General features: G+C 46.5%; 1 protein-coding gene across 9 annotated transcripts in view; it reads left to right on the plus strand.

Annotated features, from left to right (window-relative positions):
• The window catches only part of XPNPEP3 (X-prolyl aminopeptidase 3), a 474091-nt gene that overhangs the window by 444551 nt on the left and 5281 nt on the right, over window positions 1-24259 (plus strand). Inside the window, exon 10 of one of the 9 annotated variants that reach the window (XR_012226445.1) lies at window positions 2983-3162. The exons of the other annotated variants lie outside the window; for them this stretch is intronic. The gene's annotated coding sequence lies outside the window, so the exon portion shown is untranslated. The remainder of the gene's footprint in view (window positions 1-2982; window positions 3163-24259) is intronic. 9 annotated transcript variants of the gene reach the window in all.

Below are 24259 nucleotides of genomic sequence, written 5' to 3' on the forward strand. Positions count from 1 at the left end.
CGCAGCTTTTGTATGCGTTTTCAAGCGTTTTCCATGCGTATGCGTTCTTTATGCGCATGGTGTCACAATCACAGGAGGAAAATTCTAGAAAAATTCTTGCATCAGACACCACCAATGGGAAAGCAGTGGGCTTGTGTTATAGAAATTCTTTATATAGACCCAGTTTACAGCTGAATTCTTCACATTTCCTTGGATTTTCTCTTGACAACATGGATCTGCACTGGAAGACTTTTTACTTCAACTTGGATCTGGACATCAGGATGGCTCATGCAGTTGCTTGCCATCAACAAAGGGAGAGAGAGAGACAGCGATGAGGGCAGCGTCGGCGTTTGTGGATACATCAGATTGTTGAACTCCGGGAGAGCCATGTAGCATACCACACCCTCTACAGCGAGCTCCAGGCAAACCTGGATAAATTTACTGATTACACACGGATGTCCCAACAAAGCTTCATGTATTTGCTTGGTCGTGTCCAAGATGCCATCCGGAGACAGGACACACAGCTCCGTCGTGCGATTCCTCCTGATGATCGGCTCCTGGTCACCTTACGGTACGTAGTATTTAAAAAACAATGCCTGCCTAATTTTATTTGTTCTCTCAGATGTACTATGAATTATTGTTCTTCCATGTAATTAACCAAAGGCTGCAGCATTATTGTTATGCCATGTAGTAAAGAAAAGGCTGCATATTTATGTTTATGCCTTTTTTTTTTGTTTGTAATTTTATTTTTGGTGTTGTAAAAATCCAGATACACAAATATTAATTTTTGTTGTTTCTCTGTTTCCCAGATTCCTGGCTATTGAAGAGACCCTCTCTTCACTGCACTTCCAGTACCGGCTTGGAATCTCCACCTTGTTGGGAATAGTTGCGGACACCTGCCGGGCTTTGTGGGACGTTCTCTGTCCCGAATTTCTGCCCCTCCCCACCGTGGGAAAAGTGGATTGAAAATGCAGAAAGATTCTGGACAGTCTGCAATTTCCCCAACTGTTTGGGTGCGGTGGATGGGAAACACATCCGGATTATTAAACCAAAAAGAACTGGATCAGAGTACTATAATTACAAAAAGTACTTCTCTACAGTACTCATGGCCATTTCTGCTGCAGACTGTAAGTTTGTTGCAGTGGACATTGGTACATTTGGGCGTGGGAATGACTCCCAGGATTTTAAGAACTCGGACATGGGCCGGAGGTTGTATGGCAACCAGTTCAATTTCCCCATGCCACGTCCTCTTCCCAACACCGAAGGTCCACCACAGCCCTTTGTAATGGTTAGGGATGAGGCATTCCAGATGTGCCAAAACCTCCTCAAACCCTACTCCAGCCGGGACTTGGACCACAACAAAAGAATTTTTAATTACAGGCTCACCAGGGCAAGAAGAACTGTAGAGTGTGCCTTTGGTATACTTGTCTCTAGATGGCGCATTTTAACCACAGCCATTAATCTGAAACTGGAAACAGTGGATGAGGTGGTGAAGGCCTGTGTGGTTCTACACAATTTTGTTATGGTTAGAGAGCACCCGAACTTTGAACTTGATGATGTCGCTCCTAACCCCTTGCCAGAATTTAATCAGCACCCTTCTCAGGTCATCCGTTGAAGTTGGCCAAATGAGGGACCAATTTGCGGCCAACTTCAACTCAGATCTAGGACGGGTGGCCTGGCAAGACCAAATGGTGTAACAAAGTTTACTTTTGTGTTTATGTTAATAAAAAAAAATTGTTGATACCTGTACCGAGTGCACTCTGTCTTTTTACACTTCAATATAATAATCAACCGGCCAGGTGTACGATTGAATTCATGATGCTGTTTTTTGTGCATCCTTCAATTAATAGAACTCAAGACCAGGTGACTATACATACACACAACTTGTATGATCTTTATTATCTTTACACTTTGAGTTCGGTGTGATGCGACTGTGGAGATAATACAACTAATATTTGTGTCACCTGTCATGATGTTACAATTATTCATTTTGGAACTATTTATGACACCTAAAAACACTGACTATCCATATTAGTTGTATTAGCATCACTGTGTCCAGTTTAGAACTCAAGACTGTATACATAATAAAGTTGATACAACTTCTACAATACCCAGGCCTGGTGTCATGCTGAAGTGAGGACAGCAAAACTAACGCATCCACACTTCAGACGCTTATCACACATTGTCAGGAGAATACACATAAGAGGTTAACTGCAGCAGCGCTACAGTCTGAGTTATATATAGGCAGACTGAAGCGACGCTGCTGGTTACAACTCATGTGTATTCACCTGCCCAGGTGTGATCGTTATGATACAAGGCCAGGGTATTGTACATATGGCGGGTATTTTCCACATCATCTACTCAGTTTATCCACACACACTTAATAGAGGATGAGGTTAATTACAAGGTCTATCTATAATAACCTTGGATTGTATCAAAAAAAGTTAAATGATATTAAAACACACGATAGTGAAGTTACTGTTTTGGATACAAACCAAGGCAACAATAGATAGGCCTTGCACTCAACACCATCCTCTGTTCAGTCTGTGTTTTATTACCTGACTGAAGAGACTGATGTGGAAAATACAAGTCATCTAGATTCCTGGTTTTGACTACACATATCTCCAAGATTGACACGCGTAAACTTGTCATTAATGGACCTATGTGTTGACAAAAAAGAAAAATGTACGGCGCAGTGTGTGTTGGTGGCGAAAGACACATTAAACCAAACTCTTTTTGAACAATAAAAATTGCACATTTATTTTTTGAAACTAAAAAAAAGCTTATTTTTCTTTTGAAGGACGTTTGGGGGAAGAGTGGGATACTTTGGGGGTGTGGACAGATGAGGAACGGCTGGAAATTGAGGAAGGGGTTCTAGGTGAAGGGGCTACTAAAGTACTGGGGGAAGGGAGATCAGGCATGGAACTGGAGGCTGGTTGAGAAACGCTGGAAGGAGAGGGGGACTGACTAACAAAGTCTTTTGTTTCTTCTTCTTTGGGGCAGGAGTTACCTGCCTGTACGGACTACCACCTTGTGACCGCCTTACAGTTGTTGACCGCCTCGAGATGTTGGACCGTGTCTGTGAAGAATAAAATATGGAATGTGGGTCTCCCCTGGGCTGCTCGGTGGAGGCGCTGGCGGTGCTCCTTGCAGGAGAACTTGTAGTGTCGGTGCTAATTGAAGGTGAAGTGTTTGCGGTGCTTCTGGTGGGAGAATAGGTGGTGGTGCTCCTACCAGGTGAAGCGGTGGCGGTGCTCCTGTGATGAGGAGTGGTGGCGGTGCTCCATGTAGGCGAAGTGGTGGCGGGGCTCCTCTGAAGAGGAGTGGTGGTGGTGGTCCGAGTAGGTGAAGCGGTGGCAGTGCTCCTCTGAAGAGGGGTGGTGGCGGTGCTTCGATGAGGAGAAGAGGTGGCGGTGCTCCTCTGATGATGAGTGGTGGAGGTGCTCCTGGAATGATGAGGAGTTGTGGCTGTGCTCCCATGCTGATGATGCGAAGTGGCGGTGCTCCGATCCGGAGATGATGTAGTCTCTGGGGTCCGAACAGGAGAAGAGGTGGCGGTGGCAAAAGCAGATTTTGCCCTGGAGGTGCGCCAAGATCTGGAAACGGTGGCAGTACTGGTGCTCCAGACAGGAGCAGCGCTTGACATGGTGGTGGCGGGGGTGGAGTGTCCACCAGCACTCGGCATTGGTGTGATGTAGTGGTGTCCGGCTTGGCTAGGAATGCATGTGACCGTGCTGTGGTATGCAGCAGAAGTTGGCACTGTGGTGAAGCGAGTCAGTGGTGGCACAGGTGGGAATGACACCACTGACTGCTGCACGTACTGATTCTGCTGCATAGCCTGCAAGAAAGCAGTGTTGCAGGCGTGTAACACACTCAACTGTTGCTCAGGACTAAGGTGATCCGCCATGCCCCGTTCAATTTTACTAAAGAGATGGTACGCTGGTCTATTGAGGTCGGCCTCCAGCCGTTCAAGGCGCTAGTCGGAAAAGTGGATGAGGTGTTCCATGTGGTTAAAACCACGTTCCGTTAGTGAAAAACCACTTTCCACTCTTTCGGCCAGCATCTTGAGGCTGGCATGAAAGGCTTCACTCAAGTGCATGAACTCGGGCATGACATTTCTGTCCGAGGCCCTCTGCCGCTAGCTGACAATAACCAGTGGCAGAGACCTGGGACAGGGAAACACCTGACTGACCATCTTCCTGGTCACCAGCTGTCTGTGTTGCTGACCTGCAACTTGCTTCCTGGCTGTCGGATGGCTGGGATGTGTCCGAGGTCGATCGATGAAGAACAGCTCCAGGGACAGGCTGCAGGGTGCTGTTGAAACAAAAGTTAAAAATTAGTATCATGCATTTACAAGAAGGATCATCTGTGGAAGATAAAATCACCGATTATGTACAATGAAAACCCCCCCCAAAAGAGGAAATTATACTTACGCTCTGGTGGCAAGGACCGGTTGTAGGAATTCCAAAGCACGATGATATCGGTACTTGGTTCTGCTCCTTGCCGATTTCCCACTGCGAACCTGTCCCTCAGCATGAACATCAGTGTTGAAGCGGTCCTTCATCGAGCGCCAACGTGTGCGGACTTTGTTCACTGTTGAAAAAATAATAAAATAAACATTATACAATGCACAGCTGGTAACATCTTGTATAATCACGCACACCTGATTTTCCTTGTCAAACAGTCAATGCGGCATAAAAAAAAAATCAATAGACAATGCATTGACTGTTGAACCTGAGGACACTTGTGTGTTCACTGCAAAAATATATATGGCAGGAAACACACCAGTATCATCAGGAGCAAGAGATAAAGCATGAAGAATACAGCATTAAAAATCACAATGCCTTGACTGTTGAACCTGAGGACACTTGTATGTTTACTGCAAGAATATATCTTGCAGTAAACACACAAGTATCATCAGGTGCAAGAGATAAAGCATGAAGAATACAGCATTAAAAATCACAATGCCTTGACTGTTGAACCTGAGGACACTTGTATGTTTACTGCAAGAATATATCTTGCAGTAAACACACAAGTATCATCAGGTGCAAGAGATAAAGCATGAAGAATACAGCATTAAAAATCACAATGCCTTGACTGTTGAACCTGAGGACACTTGTGTGTTTCCTGCAAGAATATATCTTGCAGGAAACACACAAGTATCATCAGGTGCAAGAGATACAGCATGAACAATAGAACATTACAATTCACAATGCCTTGACTGTTGAACCTGAGGACACTTGTGTGTTTACTGCAAGAATATATCTTGCAGGAAACACACAAGTATCATCAGGTGCAAGAGATAAAGCATGAAGAATACAACATTACAATTCACAATGCATTGACTGTTGAACCTGAGGACACTTGTGTGTTCACTGCAAGAATATATCTTCCAGTAAATATAAACACACAAGTATCATCAGGTGCAAGAGATAAAGCATGAACAATACAACATAACAATTCACAATGCATTCAATGTTGATCCTGAGGACACTGTTATGGTCCCTGATAGAATCTATCAGGAAACAAAACAGTATCCTCAGGACAAAGACTCAATGCGGCATCACACAACAGGGAAATACTTACTAAACGCTTTTTTTAAAGTTGCAGAGGCGCTGTCCCAGCCCTCCATCAACGCAGCGGCCACCTCATTCCACAGCTCCCGGGTCACCACAATGTCCTTGTACTGCTGGTCCCGGCTGTCCCACAATGGGACACGCTTCTGGACAAAGATGATCAGTTGCTCGTTGTCAATGTACAGGTCTTCATTCCGTTGTGGAACCTAGAAAAGAAATACATTAGAATCGTGGAAATTGTGGAGAATGGTATAGAGAAAAAAAAATTGAACATGAAAAACAGGACATAAAAACAGGAATAGAAAACAGAATTTAAAAGAAAAGGTAACTTTAAATAATGGATACTTACATTGCCTCTCCTCCCCGCCGGGCCTTGTGTATGCTGCTCCAGCTGTTCCGGCTCACTTGGCTGGTCCGATGCTGAGGTCTGTAAAAAAGAACAGAAATAATTACCAATTTGGAGATGCAGGTATACTTACACAAAGGCAGCAAAATACTCACCTCACGCTGCTTCTTCCAATTCTTCCCTGGAAGGACTGTATTGGGATCCAGAAGACATGCTGGAAAAAAAAAACATTAGTACATAATATATTTTAAAGGACAGGCTCACATAAATTGATTTTAGAATACTCACTTTATAGCTGCTGTGTTCTCCAAAGTAGTGGATTGTCTCAGGCTGGGTGGGTGTTGTCTTGTCTTCTTTGTCTTGCAGTCTGTCTGGAGAGTAATGATCTGGCACTACAGACCCCGTTTTATCTACCCTCCTCCAAAACAATGTTGCTTGTTTAGTGGGTGTATTAAACAAGTGTCTAGACATTGCTTACTCTGAAATTGCGGGCGCTCACAACGTGCTGACATACGCACTTCACAGCACACGTCAGCGACACCATAGACTATAATACAATTTTTTTGCGCATTTCGTGCGCTAACGCGCGCATGCGATTTTTTAATGATGTTGGGCGGAACAAAAAATGCAACATGTAGCGTCCGGCGCATCTGGTCACACACCTGGAAAATGCGCAGTGCACGCAAACGCTGAGGCCTGCGTGCAATCGCTGGACACTGCGCCTGCCATTTTAAAGATAGGGGACAATTGCGCGTAGGTTGTATAGCCTCAATCAAAACGTCTCTCCTTCCCAAATTGCTTTTTTTATTTCGAGACACTCCCCATTAGATTCCCCCTGGGGGAACTTGGGGCTCTTCAAGCAGCTATAATGAAGTTTGTTTGGAATGATAGACGCCATTAAATTTTATTGGGCAGCTCACTTAAGGCCCCATTACACACAACGATATTGTGAAGGATATCGTTGCAGCAATGTCGAAACGACATTGTTGCGTGTGACACGTAGCAACGATCAACGATCAGCTAGCTCCCAGCGCCATACAGCAGACGCTGGGAGCTGGTATCCAGGGTAAACAGCGGGTAACTAAGGCGGCGCTTAGATACCCGCTGTTTACCCTAGATACCAGCGTGCTCTCTGGTCCTGATTGGGTATCCAGGGTAAATAGCGGGTAACTAAGGCCGCGCGGCGCTTAGATACCCGCTGTTTACCCTTGATACCAGCGTGCTTGCTGGTCCTGATCGCTGGTGAGTCTGCCTATGTGACCGCTCACCAGCGATCAGCTAACTATGTCCCAGCGATCCCATCCACGTCGGATCGTTGGTGGGATTGCTGGGACATTGAAGCGTGTAACGGGGCCTTTAAGATGGATTCCTGGGTTTTGTGGGTTTTGTTATGGGCTTACAATAAATGGACTGAAATAGAAAAATTATGGTTGGCCCTGATTCCCTTCTGTGGACAACTAAGTCCATTAAGATACTATTTACTTTATTGCAGTTTATAACAGAGGTTTGGCTCTCATGTGTGAAGCATTTTGGTCTGGCCTCCCCTAGTTCCCCAATAATATCTTTTAATTATCAACCCCTAATCCAAAATAGTTTGGAATCAACAATGGTTCACCTGTAGATTTTGAAGGGACTATTTAGATACGCAGATTTGGTTAATGGGGACACATTGGAGGTTTTTTTGCTTGATGCTATTAAGTACATTTACAATAACCAATAGAGTGTTCTTTCAGTTTATGCAGATCAAACATCTTGCATCTTCATTATATGGATCAATGAGTGTTTCTGAACCAACTGAGTTTGAGAGGATATGCAAAAAGGGCCCGTTAACTAAGGGGTTAATATCAGATATTTATAGAATTATATGCTCTCCTCAGGTGGATTAATCATTGCCCTATATTATCAAATGGGAGGCTCTCCTCCTGATGAAAAAGCTGTCCCCCCAAAAAAAGAATCTTCTGTTTGCACCCTTTATGAAGATAACCAGTACAAAATGTTGATGTTTTGGTATCAGACTCCGGACCTCCTTCACAGATTGAACCATCAGTTCCTGAATACATGCTGGCATTGCGGTTTAGCAGTGGGTTCCCTATACCACATTTTTTGGTCCTGCCCACGGTTGGTGGGATTCTGGGAAGAGGTGAAAGTCATAAAACGAAAAGTTATTTTTGCGGAAGTTGAGCTTGATCCTGCTACCTACTGTAACTACTAAATCTTTCTCCGAGATTGCTGGGGAAGAACTCAACCCAAATATTATTGCATACGTTAACTGCAGCTAGGTGTTTGATCGCTCTTCAATGGAAACAGACCACTCCTCCCTCTTACCAAATTTACTATATAGAATATCTGATATCCGCAGGATGAAATATATGACTTCCTTGATGAATGTGATACAAGAAAGATGTATATCTTTGTACCGTGTTAGCCAGTAAATAGAAGAATATTTAAAATTGAGACCAGTTCATAGATAAGGAGTGAACGTTTTATTGTCCTTTGATTGGGGTCTGGTAATGTGTTGTGATGCCCCCACAAGTTCTTAGGAGCAAATTCCTTAATTGATGTAAACAGACATAAATCCATGCGACACACAATCTCAGTGCAGGAATGAATGTGTCGCATGGATTTATGTCTTTTTACATCAATTAAGGAATTTGCTCCTAAGACCTTGTGGGGGCATTATAACACATTACCAGACCCCAATCAAAGGACAATAAAACTTTCACTCCTTATCTTTGAACTGGTCCAATATTTATGGCCATAACTGTGTATCACTCCCCCAAAATGATAGTTCTGCTTCACATCACTTGACTTATCTATTGCATTTTTTCTGTGCTGTGTTGCGCATAAATATGTGATTCTTCTGATGTTGTATGAGTCTAGCCTGATGAAGAGACCTGAGTAGCCTCAAAAGTTTGCAATTTGTTATTATCTTTTCAGTTAGCCAATAAAATTCTTTGATGAATGTGAGAGTGGACAAATTCAATGTTGTTTGGGCCCCATGGGACTATTTTGTGACCCAAAATAATACTTGGGATTTCTCCAGACTCTTATACTTTCTTTCCTTGCCGTCATTGTATGTGTGTGGGTCTCATCTTTTTATGTGATTGCTTAGTAAAGGTACTGTCACACTTAGCGATGTACCAGCGATCCCGACCAGCGATATGACGCTGTCAGGATCGCTGGTACATCGCTAAGTGGTCGCTAGTGAGCTGCCACACAGGCAGATCTCACCAGCGACATCGCAGGGGTCGGGGGTCGCTACTTACCTGTCACACCAGGCGATCCTGCGTCCTCCCGCCCGGCTCCACGCGTCGCTCGTCGTCACAGCAGGAAGCGCCGCAGGAAGCTGACGACGAGAAACAGTCTAGCCTGTTCTCGCGCGATCAGCGATAACCAGCGGGGGAGCCGGTCGTAGGTAAGTATCAGACACAGAGATATCGCTAGCAATATCGCTATAACGTCACTAGTTATAGCGATATTGCTAGCGATATCTCTTAGTGTGACATGCCCTTTAATAAGAACTCTGATATGAATATATGGATGGAGCTTGTTTAATATGATGTCAACTATAACTTTTAGTAAGACTAAAGCCCCCGTTACACACTGCGATATCGCTAGCAATATCGCTGTAAAGTCACCGATTTTGTGACGTTATAGCGATATTGCTAGCGATATCGCTGCATGTGATACTTACCTCCGACCGGCTCCCCCGCTGGTGATCGCTGATCACGCGAGAAGCTCCTGGACCATTCCTCGTCGGGCGCTTCCTGTGGCCCCGACGAGCGACGCGTGGAGCCGGGCGGGAGGACGCAGGATCGCCGCGTCTGACAGGTAAGTAGCGATCCCCGTCCCCAGCGATGTCGCTGGTGAGATCTGCCTGTGTGGCAGCTCACTAGCGACCACCTAGCGATGCACCAGCGATCCTGACCGCGTCATATCGCTAGTCGGGATCGCTGGTGCATCGCTAGTTGTAACGGTACCCTTATTGGAACTTTTGTTCTCTCACTCTGTGCATCTCTCTCTCTGTCTATAAGATAAGGGACATGTTTGTGTTTCAGGGTGGCCTGTGGGCAGGTCTTTCTCTGGTTTATCTGGCTTACAGCAGGAAGATAAGACTCTGCGTACAGTCCCAGGCCCCAGCATGGGAATATCATTAAAGCCCCCGTTACACACTGCGATATCGCTAGCAATATCGCTGTAAAGTCACCGATTTTGTGACGTTACAGCGATATTGCTAGCGATATCGCTGCATGTGATACTTACCTCCGACCGGCTCCCCCGCTGGTTGTCGCTGATCGCGCGAGAAGCTCCTGGATCATTTCTCGTCGGCCACTTCCTGCGGCGCTTCCTGCTGTGACGACGAGCGACGCGTGGAGCCAGGCGGGAGGACGCAGGATCGCCTCGTCTGACAGGTAAGTAGCGATCCCCGTCCCCAGCGATGTCGCTGGTGAGATCTGCCTGAATGGCAGCTCACTAGCGACCACCCAGCGATTCACCAGCGATCCTGACCGCGTCATATCGCTGGTCGGGATCGCTGGTGAGTCGCTAGGTGTAACGGTACCCTAACTGAAAACTTTTAACAGTGATTACACAACAACCACAAGAAGGATTTCTTCACCCCAGGTATCAATTTAATCAGTATACCAGCTGGCAACATGACATGACAGTGTACTTAGCAAAATCCTGCTGACAGATTCGCTTTAACCCCTTTACCTCCAAGGGTGGTTTGCACGTTCATGACCGGGCCAATTTTTACAATTCTGACCACTTTACCTTTATGAGGTAATAACTCTGGAATAGAGTTGAGCAACTTTTGGTTTTTTAGGGTCGAGTTTCGTTTCGTGAAACCCGACTTTTCCAAAAGTCGGGTCGAGCAAGATCGGCCGATTATAGGGAAAAGTCGGGGTTGTCCCGAAACACGAAACCCAATGTAAGTCAATGGGGAATAAAAGTCGGCAGTGAGAGGAGGACAGGAAACACACCTACAGTGCCCATTTGAATGCCAAAAGCATCAATTCTTCTTACTTAAGCTTGTCAACCTTCATTAACTTCATAATACAAGTTACGCACTGAAAAATGGGGGTTATTTGGCTAAAGTTGTGGGGGGGTAGGGCTGGCTCCAGGTTTTCATGTGCCCTGGGCGAAAGAGCGCCCCTTTAACACATACCACAACTCATCATGCTCCGATACGGCAGAGAAATAGCGGTATAATGAAAAATACTTCACTTTTTACATCTCATGACGAGGCCCATCTATTTCTCCATACAGAATCATTGGTCCCATATAATGTTTGAAACAGTATATGATGAGCTCCGCATAATGCTAGAGTATATGTTGGTCCCCATGGATGAAGCTCCACTGTCTTATGGGCCCAAATAATGCTCCAAACATAATGGGCCCCATTTCTAATGCTCTAGTGTATAATGGGCCCTGTAAATGCTGCTCCAGTGTCTGATGTCCACCTTTGGAATGTTCCAGTGTATGGTGGGCCCCATCTATCATTCTCCAGAGTATAGTGCTCCCCAAAAATTGCTGTCCCAACATTGAAAACAATCAAATAAGTCTCCCCGCTAGGGAATCCCTGTACTAGTCTGGACTCCTCGTCATCCCCATCTTCCATCTCACTGCACAGTATTTCAACCTTGCAAGTGCTGTGATCCTGAGCAAGCAGGGGGGGCCCACTCGTTGGCGACGGCACTGGCACAGGGCCCCTGATAGTACGGTGGTGTGTCTGATGGCGGGTGGGCCGAACCTGCACTTTCATCTGCAGCTTCCTCTTTGTCACCGTGTAAGATGGAACTGTATATGGGAAGGGTAACCTGAGTTTCATCAGGGTCAGATTCAGGCCGTGTAGCGTGCGAGGGGAATGTAGTGGTCTGGGTCAATGTACCAGCAGATTCATCGAGCAGTGGCTGGGCATCAGTGCACTTGTGTCGCCCCCAGGAGTACGGTCGCCACAGTGGCATTACCTTCCTCCTAGGGAGTGTGATGTCATGCTTGGGAGCAACGAAGGATCTCTCTAGCAGGTTAACTGATTGGGCGGCGTTATTCCCACGAGTCATGACCCTCCAAACAGCGTTCATGAAGGCAAAGTGTTTGTTTTACGTGGGCAGTATGGTTGCAAAGCTGAACCTTAAAGGAATGTCCAGAAGGGCACCACCAGGAGTGGAGCCTACGGTTAAATTCGACTCCACCTGGGAAACCTCAACCATGCCAGCTACAGAAAAGATGCACACTTTGCAAGCTTAATTCCGTTAACGAACGAGACTCCGTCATGCCCCGCGGTCCGAGTCCGGCTTACTAGAGGGACACGTGAGGCTCTGGCACATGAGATTGGCCAATAACTGGTGTGTCATGCCCTTACATGTCCGTGGCTGCATGTGCGCTACACTGAAAAGGCCAGCGTTTGTCGCTTACAGGTGCAGATAACCCGCTGAACAACGTTAGTGATGGGGATCACTGATTACAATTATTACCCGCGAACGATGATTTCCCAGTAAGTGCAGGTCAACCGCAGTTCCGGAATTAGGCCCAACCGTCATTCCTGAAAAAATGAAAAACTTACGTGTGCAAACCACAGGTGCTGTAGCTTGCTTAACAGCTCGCCAGCCGTTCTCACGCCCAGTATGGATTACACGTGATTGCACAAAGGTGAGAAAGGGTACCGTATCCCCAGATAACATGTATGGATAGCGTACACATTCAAAATATATGTCAATACATCAGGAGGCAGGCTCAGACGGTGTTAGGCCCAGTATGGCTTGCACGTGATTGCACAAAGGTGAGAAAGGGTACCGTATCCCCGGATAACATGTATGGATAGCGTACACATTCAAAATATGTCTATACATCAGGAGGCAGGCTCAGACGGTGTTAGGCCCAGTATGGCTTGCACGTGATTGCACAAAGGTGAGAAAGGGTACCGTATCCCCGGATAACATGTATAGATAGCGTACACATTCAAAATATATGTCTATACATCAGGAGGCAGGCTCAGACGATGTTAGGCCCAGTATGGCTTGCATGTGATTGCACAAAGGTGAGAAAGGGTACCGTATCCCCGGATAACTTGTATGGATAGCGTACACATTCAAAATATATGTCTATACATCAGGAGGGAGGCTCAGACGGTGTTAGGCCCAGTATGGATTGCACGTGATTGCACAAAGGTGAGAAAGGGTACCGTATCCCCGGATAACATGTATGGATAGCGTACACATTCAAAATATATGTCTATACATCAGGAGGCAGGCTCAGACGGTGTTAGGCCCAGTATGGATTGCACGTGATTGCACAAAGGTGAGAAAGGGTACCGTATCCCCGGATAACATGTATGGATAGCGTACACATTCAAAATATATGTCTATACATCAGGAGGCAGGCTCAGACGGTGTTAGGCCCAGTATGGATTGCACGTGATTGCACAAAGGTGAGAAAGGGTACCGTATCCCCGGATAACATGTATGGATAGCGTACACATTCAAAATATATGTCTATACATCAGGAGGCAGGCTCAGACGGTGTTAGGCCCAGTATGGATTGCACGTGATTGCACAAAGGTGAGAAAGGGTACCGTATCCCCGGATAACATGTATGGATAGCGTACACATTCAAAATATATGTCTATACATCAGGAGGCAGGCTCAGACGGTGTCAGGCACAGTATGGATTTGACGGCCCAGACTACACAGCGGAGGAGCAGGGAGAGGTAAAGATTGCAAATGCTGGGGCCCTGCCCAAGCAAAAGGGGTCCACTCGTGGGCGTCGGTACTGGCACTGGGCCCCTCATAGTACGGCGGTGTGTCTGACGGCGGGTGTGCACCACCACCGTCAGAGACACTTGATTGCACTATGAGGGACCATGTGCCAGTGCCCGCACCCAAGAGTCGGCCTACCCACCTGTCCAGGGCAACGGCACTCGCACGGTGTCGTGCGCTAGGTGGTGACCCCGGCCATGGGGGGGGGGGAGGCAGCACAGTTAGGGAGTTTTAGAAAGTGGCATATGTTGATGTTGGACATTCAGCTGATGCAAAAGGCGATATAGGTCAAGTCCCAGGAAGAGGTGGACCAAAGCAAGCCATTTTTCTGTCACCCTATGTGTCATCAGGGGAAGGTGGGACAAAATCCTTGGAAACCCATGCATGGTTCATTTTAATGAAGGTTAGATCATCCACATTTTGGGTTGACAGACGGGTCCTTTTTTCTGTCAGGATTGATCCAGCTGCACTGAAGACTCTTTCCGATAGCACACTTGCAGCTGGGCAAGTGAGCTCCTGTAAGGCATATTGTGCCTATTCAGGCCAGGTGTCAAGTTTAGCGGCCCAATAGTCAAAGGGGAATGACCTGTGTGGGAGAACATCGATATGGGAGGAAAAGTAGTTTGTAACCATAGTTGACAACTGCTGTCTCCTGTCACTTTCCATCGATGCAATATTACCAGTTGTGTGAGCGGTACTTGAAAAATCAGTCCACAACATTGTCATGAAACCCCTGTCTCCAACGCCACTTCTGCTGTGTGCACCATGAACACCTCTGCCAAGCTGCCCCCGGCCCGTACGGCTCGTGTGAGAACCATCACCGCTGCTGTGTGCTGGGAATGCCTCAAGCAACCGATTTACCAGAGTTGCTTGTTTATTAGCCAATATTAGGTCAAGGTTCTCCTGTGGCATGATGTTTTGTAATTTGCCTTTATAGCGTGGATCCAGGATGCTGGCCAACCAGTAGTCGTCATCGTTCATCATTTTGGCAATGCGGGGGTCCCTTTTTAGGATCTGCAAGGCATAATCTGACATGTGGGCCAATGTTCCCGGTGTCAATGATGCACTGCGAGTGCTGGTTGGAGGAGCACTTTCTGGCAAATCCACATCCCTCCAGTCACGCACAAACCCTGTACCAGACCTTGCCACGCCAACATTTTCACTTGCCCCACGAGATGCATCCTCCTCCCCTAAGTAATCATCCCCATCATCATCCTCCTCCTCCTCTTCTTCCTCCACCTCGTCCAGGAGAGGTCCCTGAGCAGACAATGGCTGAATGTCATCAAGGATTCCCTCCTCCTCTTCCTCCTCATCAACATTGGCTGCAGACGCCTGCTCCTTAAGGTGCGTCAAAGTTTGCATGAGCAGACGCATAAGTGGGATGCTCATGCTTAGGATGGCGTCGTCTGCGCTTACCAGCCGTGTGCATTCCTCAAAACACTGAAGAACTTTACAGAGGTCTTTCAGCTTCGACCACTGCACACCTGTCAACTCCATGTCTGCTCTCAAAGTGCCTGGCCGTGTATCCTCCCACAAATGCATTATGGCCTGCCTCTGCTCGCACAGCCGCTCCACCATGTGCAGGGTGGAGTTCCACCTTGTTGCAATGTCGATAATGAGGCGGTGGTTGGGAAGGTGGAGCAATCGCTGCAGCTTCTGCATACGAACGGAGTGTACAGGCGACCGGCGGATGTGCGCGCACAGTCTTCGCACCTTCTGGAGCAGGGCTGTTAACTCCGGATAATTTTTGAGGAAGCACTGCACCACCAGGTTCAAGGTGTGAGCCAAGCAAGGTATATGGCTGAGTTTTGAAAGGGCTATGGCTGCCACAAAATTACGGCCGTTATCACTAACTACCTTGCCTGCCTCAAGATGTACACTGCCCAGCCATGACTCAGTTTGTCGCTTCAAGTACTCGGCCAGCACCTCGGCGGTGTGTCTGTTGCCCAAACACATCATCTGCAACACAGCCTGCTGACTCTTTCCACTAGCTGCTCGATAGGGGGACACATCGTGTGCAACAGTGGCAGCTGCAGATGGAGTGCTCGTACGACTGCGCTCTGTGGACGAGCTTTCGCTTCTGGAGGAGGAGGAGGAGGGTCGAACGCCTACAGCCAACTGTTTCCTATACCGTGGGCTAGGCAGCACTGTCCCACCACCGCTGTCCCCTGTGGACCCTGCATCCACCACATTAACCCAGTGCGCAGTGATGGACACGTAACGGCCCTGGCCATGCCGACTGGACCATGCATCAGTTGTGAGGTGCACCTTTCCGCTCACTGACTGCTTGAGTGCATGGACAATGCGGTCTTTCACATGATGGTGGAGGGCTGGGATGGCTTTGCGAGAGAAGAAGTGGCGACTGGGTAGGTTATAGCGTGGTACTGCATAGGCCATGAGTTCGCGGAAAGCTGTGCTTTCCACCAACCGAAAGGGCATAATCTCAAACGAGATTAGTTTGGCAATGTGGGCGTTCAAACCCAGTGTACGCGGATGAGAGACTGAGTACTTTCTTGACCTACTCATAGTGTCTGGGAGGGTGAGCTGGACTTGAGAGCTGCATATGGTGGAAGTAGCGGTGGACAGGGCGGACTGAGAGAGGGTTGATGATGGTGATGGAGTTGGTGTTCTTTCTGATGGCCTAGAATCAGTCTTTCGTTGATATAACAGTGGGATTCCCTGACTGCTGTGGCCTTGCAACGACACCTCAACATTTGCTGCTGTGCTAACCGGTGGGCTTACAGTGGGGGAAACAATGTAGCGTTGCTGACTACCTTCGTTGTGATCAGTTGCACATGTGGCACTTGAGGTTTGGTGTTGTGTCCACGCTTGCAAGTGCATGCTGGTTAAATGTCTAAGCATGCAACTGGTATTCAAATTTTTCAGATTTTTCCCTCGGCTAAAGGTCTTTGCGCACTTCTTACAGATAACCTTGGCCTGATCATGAGGATTTTGTTCAAAAAAGTGCCACACTGCACTCTTCCTACTTTGGCAGACATTTTGCGGCCTAGCACGCTGTGATCTTTTGACCCTCTGGACAAGCTGTCCAGCAACTCTTTTGATGTTTGGAACCTGTCTTTGGAGTGCTCCGGGCCTGCCAGATAACAGCTGTTGCGATGTCGATGTCTGCTGTGGATGCTCCTCATCTGAGCTATTGGAAGCAGCACCCTCTTCCCCCAATGGATGCCAATCTGGGTCAACAACTGGGTCATCCATCACCTCCTCTTCTATGTCATGTGCACCTTCCTCTGTGTCACCGTGTATGGTGGTATAGTGTGCGGGAAGGGGCACCTGAGTCTCATCAGGGTCAGAATCTGGCTCTGTACACTGCGAGGTCAATGTAGTGCTCTGAGTGAATGTACCAGCAGAATCATCCATCAGCGGCTGTGCATCAGTGCACTCCATGTCAGATTCATCTTGGCCTGGGTAATTCACCATTTCACTTGATAATCCAGGCATGGTATGTGAAAACAGTTCCATGGATTAATCAGTAGTATGGCCTGCGTCATCCTTCAATCTTGGTTGGGGTGAAGGACACAAGGAAAGGTGTGGTTCATGAACATGAGCCTCCAATGACGACTCAGTGCTTTTACTTTTTACAACTGAAGAAGAGGAGGCGATAGAGCTGGAGGCTGAGTCAGCAATGTAAGACAAAACTTTTTCCTGATGCTCTGGCTTTAAAAGCGGTTTGCCAACTCCTAGAAAACTAAGCGTTCGAGGCCTTATGTAGCCAGACGATGACGCAGGCTCAACACCTCCTGCATTCGGTCCTATTTTGCTCTTGCCACTACCATCAGATCCACCACCAACACCATCATTACCAGCTGCCAACCCCCGCCCAATTCCACGGCCTCTTCCACCAGCCTTCTTCATTTTTGGTAGAAATGTAGACAAAATCCAACAAACTATATAGTAATGTAAAACAAGGTACAAGGTGTCTATAGGACAGGGGAGATTTTGAATTTCTGCAGACACTTGTGGACACTGGACACTTTTGGATTGTGTGAGGCCCAATTAATATCTGAACGCTATGTGACAGGCTCGATGGCACAGCTGTGACCAAAGTGACTAGAGGATAAGGGAGATTTTGAATCTCTGCACACACTTTTGGACACTGGACACTTTTGGATTGTGTGAGGCCCAATGAATATCTGAGCGCTATGTGACAGGCTCGATGGCACAGCTGTGACCAAAGTGACTAGAGGATAAGGGAGATTTTGAATCTCTGCACACACTTTTGGACACTGGACACTTTTGGATTGTGTGAGGCCCAATGAATATCTGAGCGCTATGTCACAGGCTCGATGGCACAGCTGTGACCAAAGTGACTAGAGGATAAGGGAGATTTTGAATCTCTGCACACACTTTTGGACACTGGACACTTTTGGATTGTGTGAGGCCCACTGATATCTGAGCGCTATGTCACAGGCTCGATGGCACAGCTGTGACAAAAGTGACTAGAGGATAAGGGAGATTGGATTGCTTTTAAAAAAGCAGTTTGCAGAGCAGTGGGTAAACAGCAATGCCAGCCTGTCAGGAAGCCTTAAAAGGCAGCCCAACAACCAACACCACTGATACACCACAATATAGCCTCCCCTTGCACTGCACACACAGTGACTGGTGTGTTGTGCAGGCCAAATTGCTAGCAGCAGAAGCAGTTTTTTTTTCTTCTCAGCAGGACAAAAAAAAAAAAATTGGGATTGCTTTTAAAAAAGCAGTTTGCGGAGCAGTGGGTAAACAGCAATGCAGGAATGTCAGGAAGCCTTAGAAGGCAGCCCAACAACCAACACCACTGATACATCACTATATAGCCTCCCCTTGCACTGCACACACAGTGACTGGTGTGTTGTGCAGGCCAAATCGCTAGCAGCAGAAGCAGTTTTTTTGTCTTCTTCCCTGCCTAACGCTCTCCCTACAGAATCAGCAGCAACCTCTCCCTATACTGAGATCGGCAGAAGTAAGATGGCGGTCAGCGTGCATGCCCTTTTATACCCCCTGTGACGCCCACCAAAGCAAGCCAATCACTTGCATGCCCTTCTGAAAGATGGTGTTGACCCCTGCCTATGTCATCACGTTGCCCACAGTGTCCGTGGATCCTGATTGGCTGAAAAAGAGCGCAAAACAAACTTTTGAAACGCGACTTTGGCGCGTAAGTCGCCGACCTCGTGGCCGACCTCATCCTAGGGTCGGGTTTCGTTTCATGAAACCCGACTTTGCCAAAAGTCGGCGACTTTTGAAATTTTTCGACCCGTTTCGTTCAACTCTAAAAAAAATATATTAAAAAAGTGTGTTTTTCAATTGTACAGGCAGGTGTGCTACGGCCAAGGCGGCCTTTTTCTTTGTCATTTATGGGCGAATGGGCCAGATTTTTTTTTTTTTTTTAAGAGGGAACGTGTGAATGTGTGTTAGCTTTTTTTTCTGGTGTCAGTAAGGAAAGGGAAAGGCAAAAAGACGTGAGAAAATCTTTGCTGGGGGCCTGAACCTGAAAAGTTTTCAGACTTTGGACTATTTGGACTCTAGTCTATTTGTTTTAAGGACTTTTTTGTTTCGTGGTTTTTGTTTTGTTTCTCTTGTTTTGTAAAATTTGTAATATTTCTGTAAGTTTTGTATTTTTATAATAAAAAAGAGTTCCAGTTCTGTCTGCTTCTGCTCTTACAGATATTTCTAGGCATAGCCCCTGGTATCTATCAGGGGCCAGGAATAATTTTTATTTTTTAAACACCTTTTTTATTGATTTTATAACAAATATACATAATACACGTTGCAAACGTTGCTTTAGAGTATTACATAAAAATAAATATCTTTAACCTAAATATAAATAATATTAACATATCCCCTTATGTCCACATTTTCCTAGCTTACAATGACTGTAGTGTGACAATCAATTTCTGATCATACAACGTCCGATGTACACCTCACATGACATTTTAATTTACCCAAATTACCACTCAAGTCCTCCAACAGATACCAATCTGAGTCAACAAAAGGCCTCATTATATCCTGAATTTTTTCTAGTGGACAGTGACATTTCTATAAACACTCTCCATTTTTAAAAAAATCTTTTCGTCATTTTATATTTATGTCTTTCTGTTTCTCTCTTTTCCAAATATAGGACAGACATTAGTCCTGCCTTAATCTCCTTTATCCCTGGAAGTGTTTTCGCTAACCAATATTGCAAAATTTTGGATCTTAATCCTGATTATTTGCTTAAAAAGCAGTCCAGAGAACACCGCTTTTCTGCTCCATTTGCTTGTTGGCACTGCAGAATACAGCCAGATCCTTTCTATATTACAAAGCTAAAAATCAGTGTATTTAAAACTGTGGTTTGTCCGTCACACGGATCACATCTAAAAAGTGCGCTCAAAATTCTGCCATTTCTGGCCTCCATTTAAATTTTGTTGCAGTGTGTGTCACTGAATTACTAATGTTTGTTTATACACTTTATTTACAGTAGTGTTCAAAGTAATAGCAGTCCAATATGACTGACCAGGTTAATCACTGTTTTTGGTATTAATTATATTATATTATGTCAAGCAATTTATCAGTTGGTGGAGTAAATTCTAAGAAAACCAACAGACTCAGCATTCATGATCTGCAGTTTTTTGAGTCTGTGTATTAGAATAATTAATTGAAAAAGGGGTGTGTTCAAAATAATAGCAGTATGGAGTTCAGTTAGTGAGGTCAATCATTCTGTGAAGAAACAGGTGTGAATCAGGTGGCCCTTATTTAAGGGTGAAGCCAGGACATGATGCACATGCATTTCTCCTTGAAAGCCTGATAAATATGGGTCGTTCGAGACTTTGTTCAGAAGAACAGCGTACTTAGATTGAAAAGTTGATTGGAGAGGGTAAAACTTATAAAGAAGTGCAGATAATGATAGGCTGTTCAGCTAAAATGATCTCCAATGCTTTAAAATGGAAAGCCAAACCAGAGAGACGTGAGAGAAGACGGAAGACTACCATTCAAATGGATGGAAGAATAGCCAAAATGGCAAAGTCGCAGCCAATGATCAGCTCCAGGATGATCAAAGACAGTCTCAAGTTACCTGTGTTTACTGTGACAGTTATAAGACTCCTGTGTGAAGCTAATCTCTTAGCTAGAATTCCCCGCAAAGGCCCACCATTTAAAAAAAAAAAAAGACATGTACTGAAGCAGATACAATTTGCCAAAGAACACATCAACTGGCCTAAACAGAAATGGAAAAACAGTTTGTGGACTGATGAAAGTAAAATTGTTCTTTTTGGGTCCAAGGGCCACAGACAGTTCATCAGACGACCCCCAAACACTGCATTGAAGCCACAGTACACACTGAAACTACTTTTTTTATACAAGATAAACAAATTAAAATTTTGAAAGCAACAAGTTCTCTAGACTTTTTTTTAGTGTGTGCCGGGTTTTATCTTTTGTACAGTACACGCTGAAGACAATGGAAGCATGGTGGTGCAAGCATCATGATATGGGTATGTTTCTTGTACTATGGTGCCGTACCTATTTACCGCATACGAGGGATAATGGACCAGTTTGCATATATTAGAATCATAGAATGGTAGAGTTGGAAGGGACTTCCTGGGTCATCTGGTCCAACTCCCTGCTCAAAGCAGCATTCACTAAATCATTCCAGACAGATCTGTCCAGCCTCTGTTTGAAGACTTCCATTGAAGGAGAACTCACCACCTCTCGTGGCAGCCTGTTCCACTCATTGATCACCCTAAGTATCAAAAAGTTTTTCCTAATATCTAATCTGTGTCTCCTCCCATTCAGTTTCATCCCATTGCTTCTAGTCTTTCCTTGTGCAAATGAAAATAAAGATGATCCTTGTACAATGTGACCGCCCTTGAGATATTTGTAGACAGCTATTAAGTCTCCTCTCAGTCTTTTTTGCAAGCTAAACATTCCCAAATCCTGTAACCGTTCCTCATAGGACATGGTTTGCAGACCGGTCACCATTCTGGTCGCTCTTCTCTGAACTTGCTCCAGTTTGTTGATGTCTTTTTTAAAATGTGGTACCCAAACCTGGACACAGTATTCCAGATGAGGTCTGACCAAAGAGGAGTAGAGGGCAATAATGACTTCACATGACCTAGACCAGTGGTGGCGAACCTATGGCATATATGCCAGTGGGGGCATGCAGTATTTCCTCAGCACGAGCAGGTGGTGCTCTGTGCCGCGGGTGGTGCAGTGCGCAGTGTAGACCCCGCATGATTCCCCTTTCAGCCAGGCGTACATGGAGCAGCAGCCGCAGCTTGGAGCCCACACCAGCTGCACACAGACGGGAGAAGGATGCGGGCAAGCGGCCAGGAGCTCCGGGATGCACTGCAGGCAGCATTACACGACCTCCGATGAGGATGTGGTGACCACCGAGGCCAAGAAGAGCAGCAGGTGCATGGGAAGGTACATTCTGCAGTGCACCCAGAAACCACTGCTTGGCAGCAAACTGACCTGATCTTCACTGGGCCCCTCTCCCTGCCTGGCACTTTTTTTCTGCCTGTTAGGGTCTGTGCACACGGTGCGGTTTCTACTGCGGATCCACAGCGGATTTGCCACTGCGGATCTGCAGCAGAACTGCAGGTGATGTACAGTACCATTATAGCCTATGTAAAAAAAAAAACCCGCTGTGCAGATGCTGCAGATTTTTCCGCGCGGTTTTTGTGCGGAAAAAAAAAAAGCAGCATGTCACTTCTTTTGTGCGGTTTTGCTGTAGTTTTCCACCTGCTCCATTCTACAAATCCGCAGGTGGAAAACCACAGTGGGAAAACCGCACAAAAACGGCAGTAAGGGTATGTGCACACGCTGCGGAATGCTCTGCGGATTTGGCAGCGCTGATTTGTAAAATCCGCAGGTAAATCTGCAGGTCAAAAGACCTGCGGTTTTGCCCTGCGGTTTTTCATCTCCACAATGGAGGAGATGGCAAACCGCAGCGGAATCCACAGAAAGAATTGACATGTCAACTCTTTCTGCGGTTTTGAAACCTCAGCAAATCCGCGCGGAAACTTCTGCAGCGTTTGCACAGCGGGTTTTTTTTCATAGGATATTATGCTACTGTACACCGCAGCAAAAACCGCTGCGGATCTGCAGCGGCCAAATCCACCGCGGATCTGCAGCAGAATCCGCAGCGTGTGCACATAATCCGCAGGAAAACTGCAGGCCATTTGACCTGCGGATTTAGTAAAATTTGTGTCGAAAAATCCGCGGGAGGATCCACACCGTGCGCACATAGCCTTACCCCTCTGCTCTTCCCTATCTCTGCTCTTCTGTCCTCTCCAAACGCTCTACTTTGCTTTCTGCTATCTCTGCTATTTCTTTATTCTGCAATTTACCACTGTCTCTCCTCTGTCTGCAGTCTGGTACCTGTACTTTATTCCTGCTTTATATCTGCAGTCTGCTACCCCCTGCTCCTGTCTATGGCTGTACTTTGTTGCCTCTGCCAGCTCTAATACCTCTACCTGCTCTCTGTTGCCTTTGTTGGATCCCTGTTGCCCCTGCCTCCTCTCTGTTGCTTCATCCTGTTCTCTCGTATCCCTGCCTGCTTTCTGTTGCTTCTGCCTGTTCTGATACCCCTGCCTGTTCTCTGATACCACTGCCTGCTCTGTGTTGTCCCTGACTGCTCAGATACCCCTGTGTGTTCTGATATCCCTGCCTGATCTTTGTTGCCTTTGCCTGCTCTCTGTTGCCCTGTCTACTCTGTTACCACTGTCTGTTCTCTGTTTCCCCTGCGATGCCCCTACCTGCTCTTTTTCCCATGCCTGCTCTCTGTTGCCCTTGCATGCTCTCTGTTGCCCCTGTCTGTTCTCTGATGCCCCTGCCTGCTCAGATATGCCTGCTTGCTCTGTTGCCCCTGCGTGCTCTCTGATATGCCTGCTTTCTCTATTAGGCCGGGTTCACATTAGCGTTTGCGTACACAGCGTGGTGCTGCGGATTTCTTTCCTTAAGCTCCGCCTACTTCCGCATGCGTCCTGCGTACCTATCTTTAACATTGGGTATGCAGGGACATGCGTTGTATGCGAATGCATCCGCACGCGGTGATTTGAAGCGCCCTCCAAAAGCAACATGTTGCATTTTCTTGTGTTCGGTGGGCACATCAAAACGCCGCAGGCGGATGCAACCACATACAACGCATGTCCCTGCGTACTCAATGTTAAAGGTAGGTACGCAGGATGCATGCGGAAGTAGGCGGAGCTTTAAGGAAACAAGTCCGCAGCACCTCGCTCTGCTCTCTAACATGCCTGCTTACTTTTTCTTACCCCTGCCTGCTTTCTGTTGCCTCTGCCTGCTCTGATATGCCTGCTTACGCTCTGTTACCTGCTCTCTCTTACCCCTGCCTGCTCTCTGTATGAGCTGTTTTTTCTAAAGTAAAACTTCAGTATTCGGGTTAAATTGCCATGTTTGCACTTTGCAATCAGTAAGTGGGTTTTGGGTTGCATTTTGGGTACTTGGTCTCTAAAAGGTTCGCCATCACTGACCTAGACTGTATGCTTCTGTTAATACATCCCAGAATTGTATTTGCCTTCTTTGCTACTGCATCACACATGTTCAGTGTGTGATATATTAGTATACCCAAGTCTTTTTCACATGTGCTGTTGCTTAGCCCTATTCCTCCCATT

The sequence above is a fragment of the Dendrobates tinctorius genome, unplaced genomic scaffold (assembly GCF_039654945.1).
Source record: "Dendrobates tinctorius isolate UK_male_01 unplaced genomic scaffold, ASM3965494v1 ptg000012l, whole genome shotgun sequence".
NCBI lineage: Eukaryota > Metazoa > Chordata > Amphibia > Anura > Dendrobatidae > Dendrobates > Dendrobates tinctorius.